Below are 12,985 nucleotides of genomic sequence, written 5' to 3'. Positions count from 1 at the left end.
GATACTTAAGAGGTTAAGTATCATTTTGTCAGGCAGGCTAAACACAAACCTGCAAATGAACTCAGCATAATCTCTCTATGGAGTAGGTGGTTGTCAGAGTAACTTGTTACAATTCTTGTCATTCCATGTGACAGACGCAGTAGCTTAGAATGCTTTGCCAACTAAAAGTAATCCTGTCTTTAGTCCTAAGCCACTGTGTCACTTTGTTATTCGAGTTTTGTTTTTTAAAAAGTTCATTTCAAAAGCTTAATTATGAAGGTGTTAAAGGAAAAACAGATGTGGAATTTCTCTACACCAGTACTTCACATAATATTAATAAAGAAAATGAGATTTGTTATCAAAACCTGATGAAAATCCATAAAAGCAAAATAAATTAAACGTTTAAGGTATATCTCTCAAAAGTAACCACTATAAAAAAAAATACAAATAAATGACATTTGATTATAACATTGTACTGTAGGGACAAAGATGGGAGAAGCAAAGAGAGGAAAAGTAATAAATAGTAAGAATTTATCCTACAACTTTTCTTTACTCATTTCCACATTCCAGATCTTAATTGCAAACAAATCTATATTCCTCCACTCAAAATGCAGTTTCCTTGGGGATGGGGGGCGGGGAGAGAAGCAACCCTATTTAATTCACTAAGTATGTATTTAGATTTTTCTACAGAAATGACTCTTTCTGGCACCATAGGATCTAGAAATGAAAGATGGGTAAAATCTAAGCCTCATTATTTTGAAAGGAAAAAAAAAATCATAGGACCAAACAACTAATCACATTTTCAGTTTTAAAACTGGTGATAGAGTAAACATGTACCCCTTTCGTCACCATGACCAGTAGGTACAAGCCTCTGGAGCCTGCTTGTGCTTGGCCCATCTGCTGTGGACCCTGTAGACCTCTGCTAGCCTGATCTTTCTCCTTCTAGTCTTACTTCTAGAGCCTACTATGACCAGAGGAGACAAAGGAAAAAAATTTTTAATCAAATCACGTCACTCATATATTTAATACCATCATCCAATGAATGGCTTTGCATTGCATGCACAATAAACTCTGAGGCTCTTCATAATATTTTATAAAAGCCTGACATGAGGGGCTCTCTAACAAACCCAAATCGTTCTTCTTCAGGGGTTTTATATTTGTTTTCTCCTCTGCTTGGAAGGTTTGCATCCAAAGTCTCACAAGGCTAGCTCATCCTCACATTTAGATTTCTTCTCAAATGCTACCTCTTCAGGGAAGCCAAAAGATCTAAACCCCACTTCCTCCATTACCACCTCATCCTAACCCCAAACTCATCAGATTTCCTTCATAACACTTATTATTACCTTAAATTATAATATCTTCTTCCTTATCCACGGCCTCTATTTGGCACTAGAATACGAGAATCTAAATTCTACTAGAACAACGTCTGACACGAAGTAGATGTTTTTGAACAATTAAATCAATCAATCAATGGTAACCTAAGCTCCATATTTGGCCCATATTCTTTTTATTTGGGCCAATGATACTTTAACAAAATTTTAAGTAGGTGCAAACACATGAGAAAATAAATATTTACATAAACATTCAGATTTCTGGTTTCTCAGGAAAAACTGGAGCATCTGTCAAACCAAGACCTACATGCTGTACGGTAACAAGTGGTGTACACTCTCCATTTTGGCAGTCTCCCCTTATTTACTATTACTCCCTAGTTTCCATTGGCACTGGAGTTTGCCAACCCTTGACTTAACAAATGGCACAGAATCCAATAAATGTTCTGTAACACTTACACTCCAACCTATCCAACTAGTAAAAGGAAAAAGAGACCTAGGCAAGTTAAATACTTCCTACAAAGACCCCCTGGCCTACTCCCAGGTTTTATAATCCAAAAGTCCAGGATTTACCTATATAACACATTGTTACCTTTTTTAAAAAAGTTTGAATTTTTGATAAACTAGAATTCAACTAATCAGAAATTATAATCAACTACATTTGTTTTCTTGCACCTGAGTTATAAATGAAAGAAGAAAATCAAAAGAAAACAAACAACAAAGTATCCTTTAAGCTCTGTGATATGTTAAGAATATCACATACTGGTCTGAAAAATTCTACCTTTTATAACTATAGACAATATAAGTCCTGTTGCTAATAATGGTGATGACAATCATTGCAAAATCATGGGCATCCAACTAAAGATTTACTTATATTCTAGGACAGTCCAATAATTAACAGAAAAAAGTATACTAAAACACTGTTATAAAATTTTTAATGTATTGAAATAATTTTCTAATCGAAAAATTCTATTTATAACCCATTCCTTTAGAGCAGTATAGTTATTTAAAATATCTACTTGAAATAGCAAATGGCATGCTTCTTTAAAATGTTTTATTATCAAATGTCAAACATATTCAAAACTACGAAAATGATATAAGCCCCATGTACCCACTACTCAACCTTATAAAATCCTAATTTTGTTACATTATGTATATTTAAAAAACTAATAAAGCATTTATGATACTGTTGAAATTCCCATGTATAACCCTTCCTGATCCCATTTTCCTCTTTTGTCAGAACCAGTCACCATCCTTGTTTTAAGGTTTATCATTCCCAGGTAAATTTTCATAGTATTAATACATATACATCCATAAATAATATCCAGTACTATTTTGTATGTTTTCAAATCTGATATAAATGGAATCATACTGAATATATGATAGAAATAAGTAGCTAGGAGAAAGAAACAGGAAAGACAGAAATTTATTTAAAATTGCCAAAGGTATCAAAATTTAGCGTGCACACACACACACACACCCACACACACACACACACACACACAACTAGCCTGATCTTAAAAAAAAAAAAAGTGAAAATCATAGTTATGGTCAAGATAAGCTAGGGTTTAATATAGAAACAAAGAATCTCTTACCAGAATAACTCGCTGAAACTAATATAATATTTATTTAAAGTATTTATTAAGAAAAAGTATCAGTACTGAAAAGCAGATGAGGCCTAGCAACGCAAGAGGTTTATTTCTTATTGGAATAGTATATTCCCGGTCTGAAGCTTCACTTCAAAGTCTCTAGAGTTCAATTAAAACTGGATTAGGTAGAAGCAGACCCTTCTTTGGGACTTTCTGTTCACTGAAACTCTACATACACTGACAGCACCCTAGACAGAGGTCTAGCCCTCCGATGAATCAGTTGCTATGGAAACCGTATCATTACCACTGCTCTGCAGTTATGACCCCAAGTCTAGAATAGCTTGAAAGCTTAAGCCCATAGCACTCTCTTTGACTGTGTAGCACCTTGTTTTAATATTAGTATTATTAGGAGTAAATTCAACCTTTACTTTTTAATAATTTGTTTCAACAAGATGGTTTACTATTTAAATGTTGAGGTAAGGGAATTAGCGAAGAAAGAAAGAAATCAGTATTTAATTTTAAATACACACATATATACCCTTTGTTTACACTGAAAATAACATATCTTCTTTAAAATTTTATCTGAAAATTGTTATCTTCTGAAAAAGAATATATTATTTTCCCCCAATAATACACACATTTCTTTCTTCTACTCTTCAAACAGTATTCTATGACTATATATGAAAACTTCTTTACTCTGTTGCACTTATTGGCTTGAAAGTAAAGCATTTTTTACTTTTGCTTTAACCATTCATTTTGAAAAGCTTATGAATTTAACCAAATAAAAACCTTCTGCTGTTTTCTCATCCTCATGAAAGAACAAAAATAGATGAAAGAACAAAAATTTTGCCCTTATTGCCTAATTGCACAATACTCTTATTAATTGATCACATTTTAAAAAATACATTTAAAAGTCTCTGAAAATAAAGCAATACTTTTTTCACTTAAAAGGTTTTGTTTTAAAAACATATAAAAACTACTCTCAACAAATTTAAAAATGTTTTAAAATTATTTTGAATGGAAACATTAATTAAAAAGTGGTAAGATGTTTTACCTGCATATTTTTAAAATACTGTTAATGTTTAAAACTAGCATTGCGACCCTAGTCCCAAGTATTACCTAAATTTTTAAAGAGATTTTACTTTTTCAGACAATTCCATTTTGACTTCTGAATATAATAACAAAATAAAATAAAATCAGATAATATACATCAATAATAGTACTTAAATTTTATAACAAAACTATTTCCAAACTAAGGACATATCTAACACCAAGAAAAGTGTTTTAAACTTAGTATACAAAATACAAACTAATTATGCCATCAAGTAAGCAAAAACACTACTACTGGTAAGAAAGTCTTAAAAATATTCCTATTTCATTTTTATGGAACATAATTATAAACTGTTTATTTCATTAAATTTATTAAATTATTAAGATTTATATCTTAATATGGAAAATGGTAAACATTTAAAATAAAAACACATGTTGAAAATATTCTAATATCAACTCAGCACTAAATATATGTGCAAATACATTTAATTTATAATAATTATAACTTTAACAAACAAGTTGGAAGTAATTTTAGCCAAGTATTTTAAACTTACACCACACTATTATTAACATAGCTTTCGGATTTTGTTGCATACAATTTCCTCTGAAACTTGATATTCAAAACATAGCACCTAATTTATTCTAGTAATATTGAATTTTACTTGGTTTAAAGATTTACTTCATCACCAACCATATAACTTTTAGTTTTAAATTTTCAAAGATATAGTCTTAAAGTAAAACTTATGGGTCTTTTTAAATTAAAAAATGGCATAGTTGACTCTGATGGAAACTATAACATGGAAATTTTATAATTTTATGAAATTATAGTTTTATTAAATATAATATATATCCATGAACACATAAAATGCCCCCAAACTTTGAAAATAACAGAACGATAACAAAATATAAAAGTTATGAATACAAAATAAAATTAACTTTTAAATGAATTATGAGTTTTTTTCCATTTGTACAGTAAATTGCTTCTTTCTGTTTACTAGTACTATGATGTAGTATAGTAGTCTCTTCATGGGTGACAAATTCAATTAAACATATTCATTACTCTAATGTTCTATTTGGCAGTTTAGTCAGTATGAAAAATTAAAAATATATAAATAAAATGCTATGTGACCTCTGTATTGATTGGGCTAAAATGGTTTTAGCCTGGGTGTGGATGATGGGGCAGCTGGGAGGGACAAGTGGGGAGCACACAAACACATACACTCTTATGTTTTCTCTTCCAATTACTGAGGGAGATGATAAAACCACAGTAAATGATGTATCAGCTCATTTTATCTTATCGCTTTGGGGCTAGGTGACAATGAAGTTCATATTTCACTGGTTCCCATTGAAGATTGTGAAAATTACTTGCCCTCATGACCTGAAATTTCACTAGAAGACAGAAATTTCTCTTCTGCAAAGTAATGCAATTTTTCAGATGTCAACCTTTAGCCCAGCTTTAAAAATTAATTTCATTTATATTAACCAATGATATTGATATTTTCACAGAACGCTCTTTGATACATGAAGCACTGACTGGCAAATTGATGTTGCTTTAGATGGGTAAAACTATTTTATTTAAGCTGCTATGGCAGACAGATTTATGGCAAATTGAAATTCCCATTTCATAATTTAATATTTGTACTGGAGTAGAGCACCTTTAAGCCTTTGCCTTGTAAATATTTCAAACTCTTTAGCTGGTTCTGTATTATTTTCAATATTCTCTAGCTTATAGATAATTTGCATTCTAAATGATATATCATAAAAGCCATCTCTTAATTGAACTAACATTTAATATATATCTTAATGAGTCAAATGCCAAACGTGGTAATAAAGAACAAAGAAGGTATTTATCCATCATCCAACTAATTTTTAATTAAATTTTTTTAACTTAAACTGCATCTGCAGTCTGATGCTTTTTGAAAGAAGAATCCAAAATATACCACAAATGAATATTAAGGAACAGTATTAAGGAACACAAATGTATCTTACTTTACTTTTCATAGAGGCGCATGAAGTAAAAAGCTAGGTACTAAATTTTCAAGAAAAGAGTAGCATGAACTTACATGAACTTAAGTTAAAATAGAGATATTTGGGTTTGGAGGTACCTTTTAGATACAAACATAATAAAACAAAGTCACAATGTCAATTTTATTATGAACAAGGTGTGAAAGTGTTCCATCAGATTTTAGTCTAAGAAATAAAGAAATCACCTTGTATCTGAAAAAAAATTCAATATTTTGAAGTAGAAAAATGTCACTAAAAGATATACTGGTGCCTTAGGCAATTTTTTATTACCGTTATCTAGTAAAGCATTCTAATTCAAGAAATGCCTTGAAAAGACATTCATCACATCGATACTCTTTCATTTTATTAATACAGTAAGTTAAGCAAAAATATGCATAAGTTTGTGTTAATCTGTATTAAAATTTGAAAAAGGCCAAGAAAGACATATTAATTTAGCTATTTTCTCTGCAAAATGGTTTAATGTTTTGCCTTTCTATTCTCAAAATCATCTTTGCATTTTTTATGCTAACAATATTGAAATTGTTTTTCTTCAAAAGTATTTATACTTAATTTTTCCTTACAGATATGATGCGGAGGGAAAACAGTAATATAAATTATACTTTATAATTTTTCTATTTTGATTGGAGAGACTTCTAGTCACTTCCTAAGAACTTGACAATAACATGCTATTGTTACTGAATTCAAGCTATAAAGTATGTTTTGCCTATTATTCCACTCACTGACTCTGAAGTGATGAACTTTCTATTCCTTAACAAAGAGTTTAATTTAAATCAGCACTAATAAAAACTATATATTTAAAATATATTGGGATATTCTATTGTATATACTTTTAAAACAGCCAATGAACATAAAGTATCTTTCTTCTCAATGCCAATTCTTACTTTATAAACTCAATCTCAGACTGGTATCAGAAGCCCTCCCTGGATATATGACCTAAAGCTTCAAGTTAAAGTAATAGCAGTATGTAGCTAGACTACTTAGCTCTTTGTAGATTATGTTACAAAATGATGGGAAGTTTCTCTGGTGACTAAGCTTTTTAAACTAAATAAAGTGAAAATCTTTGTGTATCTTCAAGAAATTTGTTTTTGTTTTTCGAACACAGCAGAGAACAGAAATAAAAAACAAAATAGAAAGGAAAAATCACCAAATTTGAAAACTAAAGAGTGCACTTCCAAATAATCCATGGGTCAAAGAGAAAACAAAAAATACATTAGAAGGTATTTTACACAGAATAAAAATGAAAACATAATATATACAAATTCGTGGAATGCAGCTAAGGCAGTGTGTAGAGGGAAATGTCTAACACTAAACACATATACTAATGTGAAAGAAAGGTCTTATCAATGATTCAGTTTCCACTTCAAAAAAGAAAAACTAGAAAAACTAAGAAAATTAAAGCCAAAGTAAGCTAAAGAAACAAAAATCAAAGTGAGAATCAATGAAATAGAAAACCAAACAATATAGAAAAAAAAAAATCAATAAAACTGAAAACTGGTTCTTTGAAAATATCAATAAAATTTATAAATTTTTCTAATCAGACTGAACAGTCAAAAAAGAGAGGACACAAATTACCAATTATTATGAATGATATCAGGAATAAGCAATATCAGGAGAGAGGAAAAATCATTGCAGATTATATAGACACTGAAAGAATACAAAGAAGGTATTATATACAACTTTACACCACTAAATTGGACAATTTTGATCAATAGATTTCTTAAAAGACACAAACTACCAAAGCCCCCTTAAGAAGAAACAGGTAACATGAATAGAACAATTCCATAAAAGGAAATTAATTTCTGGTTTAAATCGTCCCATAATCTAAGCTCCAGGCCAAGATGTCTCCACTGGTGAATTCTATCAAATATTTAATGAAGAAAAAGTATCAAATCTATACAAATTCTTTTAGAATATTAAAGAAGAGATAATAGTTGCCAGCTCATTCTATGAGGCCGGCCTTACCCACATATTAAAATCAGACAAAAGTAAGATAAAATCAAAGGGGCATTCTCCACTTGAATATTTATGTAATTTGTCTTGAGACTTATTGTAGGTGCTCTATAAAAGAGAATGTGTTTTTCCAAACTACCAAAAGAAGTTTTCCCTCTCCTGTACTTTCACGAACTGTCCCTGAATGCATCCCCCTGTCCCTTAAACTTCTCGAAATGTCTACACCAGCTTCTTTTTGTCGCTTATTCCAACTCGATTCCCTTTGGATTTCAGTAAGGTGGCTGAATTCTCAGTCTTCTCATTTTGCACTGAATCATTTCATCCATAAGCACTGCTTCTACTACCAAACTAGGTAGCTTAAACTGCAGAAATACATTTCTCACAGTCTTGGAGGCTGGGAAGTCCAAGGCCAAAGTATGAGCAGATCTGGTTCCTGGTGAGAGCTTTCTTCCTGGCCTGCAGATAGCTGCCTTCTCACAATATCCTCACAGGGTGGAGAGAGGAGATCTTTCTTTTTAGGAGGCCAAAGTCTGACTGGATTAAGGCACCAACCTTGTGACCTCATTAAATCTTAATTACCTCCTAAAGACCCTATCTCCATATACAGTCATAATGGGGGTTAGGGATTCAACAAATGAACTGGAGGCAGGGGACATGATTCAGTCCATAGCACCCCTTCATGTCACCTCCTGAATTGGGGGGCCCAGGCAAGCAGCCACTAACATGATGCTCATTGTGTTTGTTGTGCTGTTAAGAAGGGTCTTTGTCTGACCCAGGAGGCTCATGTCTTCTACCAGCATCCATGAACTTTTGGCAGGATAAATTATTAGCTTGCAAAAACTATTCAGGAGACTCTAGCTGTGGTCAGGGATAATTGCTGCTGCAACTTCTCAATAGAGCAAGTGTGCTTCATTGGCCTTGGACACTTTCCATCTGTGGATTCTTTTGTTCAAACCTATTACTGGTATTCATACCACTATAGATAGGAAAGTCTGATGAGGCAGAGAAAGAGACAGGACATGTAAATGTTGCACAATCAGGATTTAAGTACTTAGATTCTTCTGCCTGCTTGCATTCTATCTTAAGTACATTAACTTACTTCATTTCACCTCCTTTTCTTCTCATTGTGTGTTTTAAATGAATTTAATAATAAATTGTAAATTGAGAATCTTAATTTAATCCATGAGTCCTTTTCTTCTGTGATTTCTGGTATCATTTGCCTGGTAATAAATTTGGAGCCTACCATTATAGCAAGATAATTTCTCATAGAACAGGTTCACACCTAACCTTTATTTAACCTTAAATTAAAATTTAAAAGACTATTTTAGGCCAAAAGGAAAAAATAGGAAGTTCCATAATTCATTTATGAAGTCAGTACAACTTTAATACTAAAAACTTAAGAGACTCTAAAAATGGAAAATTGAAGAGCAATGTCATCACTGAATAAAGACACAAAACTTTTAAATAATTGATAAGCAAACAGAATCTAGCAATGTAGTATACAAATAATATTTACCAAGGAGAGTGTATTGGATTGCAAGAGTAATTCAGTATCAAAAAATTCACAACATAATCATTATATCAACAAATTAAAAGGAAAACATTATATAATCATTTAACCCAGTTCCCATTTGCTCTGAGAATACTTGACAGTGGTTGCGAACGCAGCGTTTAACTTGAGATAACTGGCAGATTATAGTCCTAATCTTACCCCCAAAATTTGCCACAAAATATCTCGCTTTTATTATTATTTCGCTTCATTCTAGTGTATCAATAGTCTTTGGAAACAAATGACATCACTCTATTTACAGCATTCTGTTTTTAGTAGTGGTATTTCCATTTACAAACTATAGTATTTCTAGATCGCTGAAAATGTAAAAATCCTAGATGTTCCACTTTGTGTTGTTTTGTGCTTTGAAATTCACCATACAAAATAATATTATTAAATACTGATCATCATATACACTTGTTACATTAAAATAAAAGACAAATTCTGTTTAGAAATAACTCCAAGAACAGTTTTTATATTTTATTTTCACATTGAAAGCCACTCAGATTTGTTTCAGCTTCAAAGAGCATGTTTATGTAAAGTTAAATTAACACTGGCAGCTAGCTGCACTTTTCATTTCTAAATGGGAAATGGGTTCATAGATATGGAAAAGGCATTTGATCAAATCCAGCAAGTAATCTTAAAAGAAAAAAGATGCCAGTAAAATAGAAATGGAAAAAATTACATGTGGCTTTTTTATCAAAAGCAAGTAACAAATATTAGCTATGTGACCTGGGTCTAAACATGCAAGCTCTGTACTAAATAATAGTATCCAACTCATATGCTTGTTTTGAAAGTTAAATAAATATGTGTATAGCTAGTAAAACAGTACCTGGCACATGGTGAGCACTAAGTATGTGTTAGCAAAATCACCAAATGGCAAAAGTTATAATAAAGAAATATGATAAAATTGAAAACCTGGTATAAATGTTGAAAACAAAGAGATAGAACTTTTAATATGTCCAAAATACTCTAATTAAAATGATAAAAATAAATATGGAAACATTAATATCTGTTGTTTCAGCAACTGACACTTAGATATAGAAACATGAAAAAATACATTATCAAGAAAAACATTAAACACATAGGAGTAATTTTAACAAGAAAAGCTGGGAGCAGCTTTAGAACAAAAAATGTAAAATATTAAGGGAACAAAAATTACCATCTGAAACATAAATAAATGTTTGTAATATGATTTCATATTAAAATATAAATTTACCAAAAGTCAATATATAAGTTTAATGTATTTGCACATAGAATTATAATGGGGCTTTTTTTAAGCTTCAGAAACTTACTTTAAGTTTATATGACAGAATATATGCCTGAAAGCAACTAAATAAAAGGATGAAAACAGACTAGTAAGAGAGAATCCTCTATCTTAGACATTATGCGAATGGATAAAAATTTAAATATATTTTTAAAACATTAGACTATAACATAACCTAATACTTCCTGTTTCATTTCTTTTATTTTAAAAGTGTCCGTTGTGACGCATAAAATTGACAGCACAGCTTAATGTGGTATGATAAACAGGTAAGCAAATCACCTACACTGCACATAGCTCACTCTCAATTGTTCTTTCCATCACTAGAAAAATAATCTAGAAGTATAGAGACCTTCTAAACTATAGCTAAAAATCAAAATTTATAAAATAAATATTTACACCTCTAACTTTATAAAAATGTAAAAGTTAATTAATAGGAAAGACATGATTAATAAACTCAAGTGGCAAAAGACAGATTTGGAAAAACTCATGACACGCAATGGGTTATTACAATACACAATGACATATATAAATTCATAAGATGATGATAAAGAAAATGAACAGAACATGTTTAAAGAATATAAGAAGAAATTTCATAGAACTAATTCAAATGTCCAATGGTTTTATAACGCTCAAATTAGTCGTAATGAACAAAATAGGAATGACATATTCTATACTCAACAGACTAGGAAAACTTAAAAGAGCTATAACACATTTTGCTGACAGAAATGCAAAGAAAAATGTATGTTGCTGATGAAAGCATGAAATGTAAAAATCCCTTTGAAAAGTAATCTTACATTATTTAGTAAAAATTAAAATAGCTACATTTTTCTTAGTGACAAAACAAAAATGGAAAATAAGGCTGTGAAATCCAATGTATGTCATTAGAAAAATGGTCGAAAAACTGTGATATATCTTCTTCAGTCATTGAAAAGAATAAATTAAAGCCACTTCAGCTAACTTGGCTAAATATCCACTATCAATATAGAGAAAAGCAATATATCAAGTATGATTTACAGGATTTCACTTTTGTAAATCAATGAAAAATACCCTCCTAACAACACATAAGTTTATATGAAACGATACATACTAGATTGTTAATATACTTTAAGTATGAGAACAGAGGATCTAGGAGGTAGGAGAGAGGAAGAGTACAAGGAGAGAAGAAAAAGGGAAAGCAGCATGCATAAAAATATGCACACGCGGCAGAAAACAACCACTGAGTTGATTATATTTATAAACTTATGTAAGCATAAAAACATTTATTAAAATCTGAGAAAGTATATCATTATTTTCTAAATTTTTTTGACTATGTTATCTTAGCAGTTGTATCTTGGAAGATAAAAGTCGCCTTATTTTTCTTTCAGTAGTTTTCGGAGTTCAACTTGTTTCCCTCTTTTCTCCTTTAAAGTTTCCAAAATTTATATTTTCCAGTTTCTATAGATTCTTGGAGCTCATCTTCACCTGGGAGTAGCCTGCTTCATTCTAAAAGTCTTTAAAAATAAAAATACAACTCCTTCTGTCAATTACTTAAGGTTCAGATCACAGGCCTTCATAGTCATGACTGGGCACTTGATGTGGAAAGGGTAAATGAGTACCACCACGGAATTCTGTTATTTCCGAGCTCACCAAACCTTTTTTCTTATCCACCTGTCTCTGACCTCGGTAGCCCTGATATAACAGTGAGAGCAGAATGGGAATTTCATTGGGTTCGGGGAGTATGTATTATCTCTGAAGACCGAAGGCCTTAAGTAACTATCTCTGTGGCTTCTGCCACAAGCATTAATAGTTCCACCTGTTCACGTTAATGCATTTTCATGTTGATATGAATAAATGCATTTTTGAATTGATATGAATGTAAGCCTTTCCTGGACATTTTTTCTTTCGTTTGTTATATTTCATTCAAAATTTATATTAAAAATAGAAGCCCTTAAATGAAAGCAAACTAATTCCTTAGAATATAACCTTCAATTTTCAAAGCTTCCCACATTTAAGAATTAAAACAAGAAAAAATCTTGCGAGGTTGAAATCCATTACTACTTTTTACTTAAAACTTTATTAAGGTATGACATATAGTAAAATACACGGATTAAAATAGGTATAGAGATGACAAGTTTTAATTAATTTGAATATCTATGTCATCACTGCCCTATCATGATACAAAACATTTTCATCATCCCAGAAAGATCTCTTACACCCCTTCACAGTCAATGCCTGCACCCCCGCCCAAAATCACCATTACAATTTCTCT

The 12,985-nt window shown here is 31.1% G+C and overlaps 1 protein-coding gene across 1 annotated transcript in view; it reads right to left on the bottom strand.

Moving 5' to 3' along the window:
- The window catches only part of LRBA (LPS responsive beige-like anchor protein), a 558,252-nt gene that overhangs the window by 175,156 nt on the left and 370,111 nt on the right, over positions 1-12,985 (bottom strand). The gene's annotated exons all lie outside the window — the stretch shown is intronic.

Source organism: Pteropus alecto, unplaced genomic scaffold (genome assembly GCF_000325575.1).
Source record: "Pteropus alecto unplaced genomic scaffold, ASM32557v1 scaffold50, whole genome shotgun sequence".
NCBI lineage: Eukaryota > Metazoa > Chordata > Mammalia > Chiroptera > Pteropodidae > Pteropus > Pteropus alecto.
The sequence above is the reverse complement of the archived record's forward strand: the minus strand, read 5'-3'. Positions and strand labels throughout refer to the sequence as shown.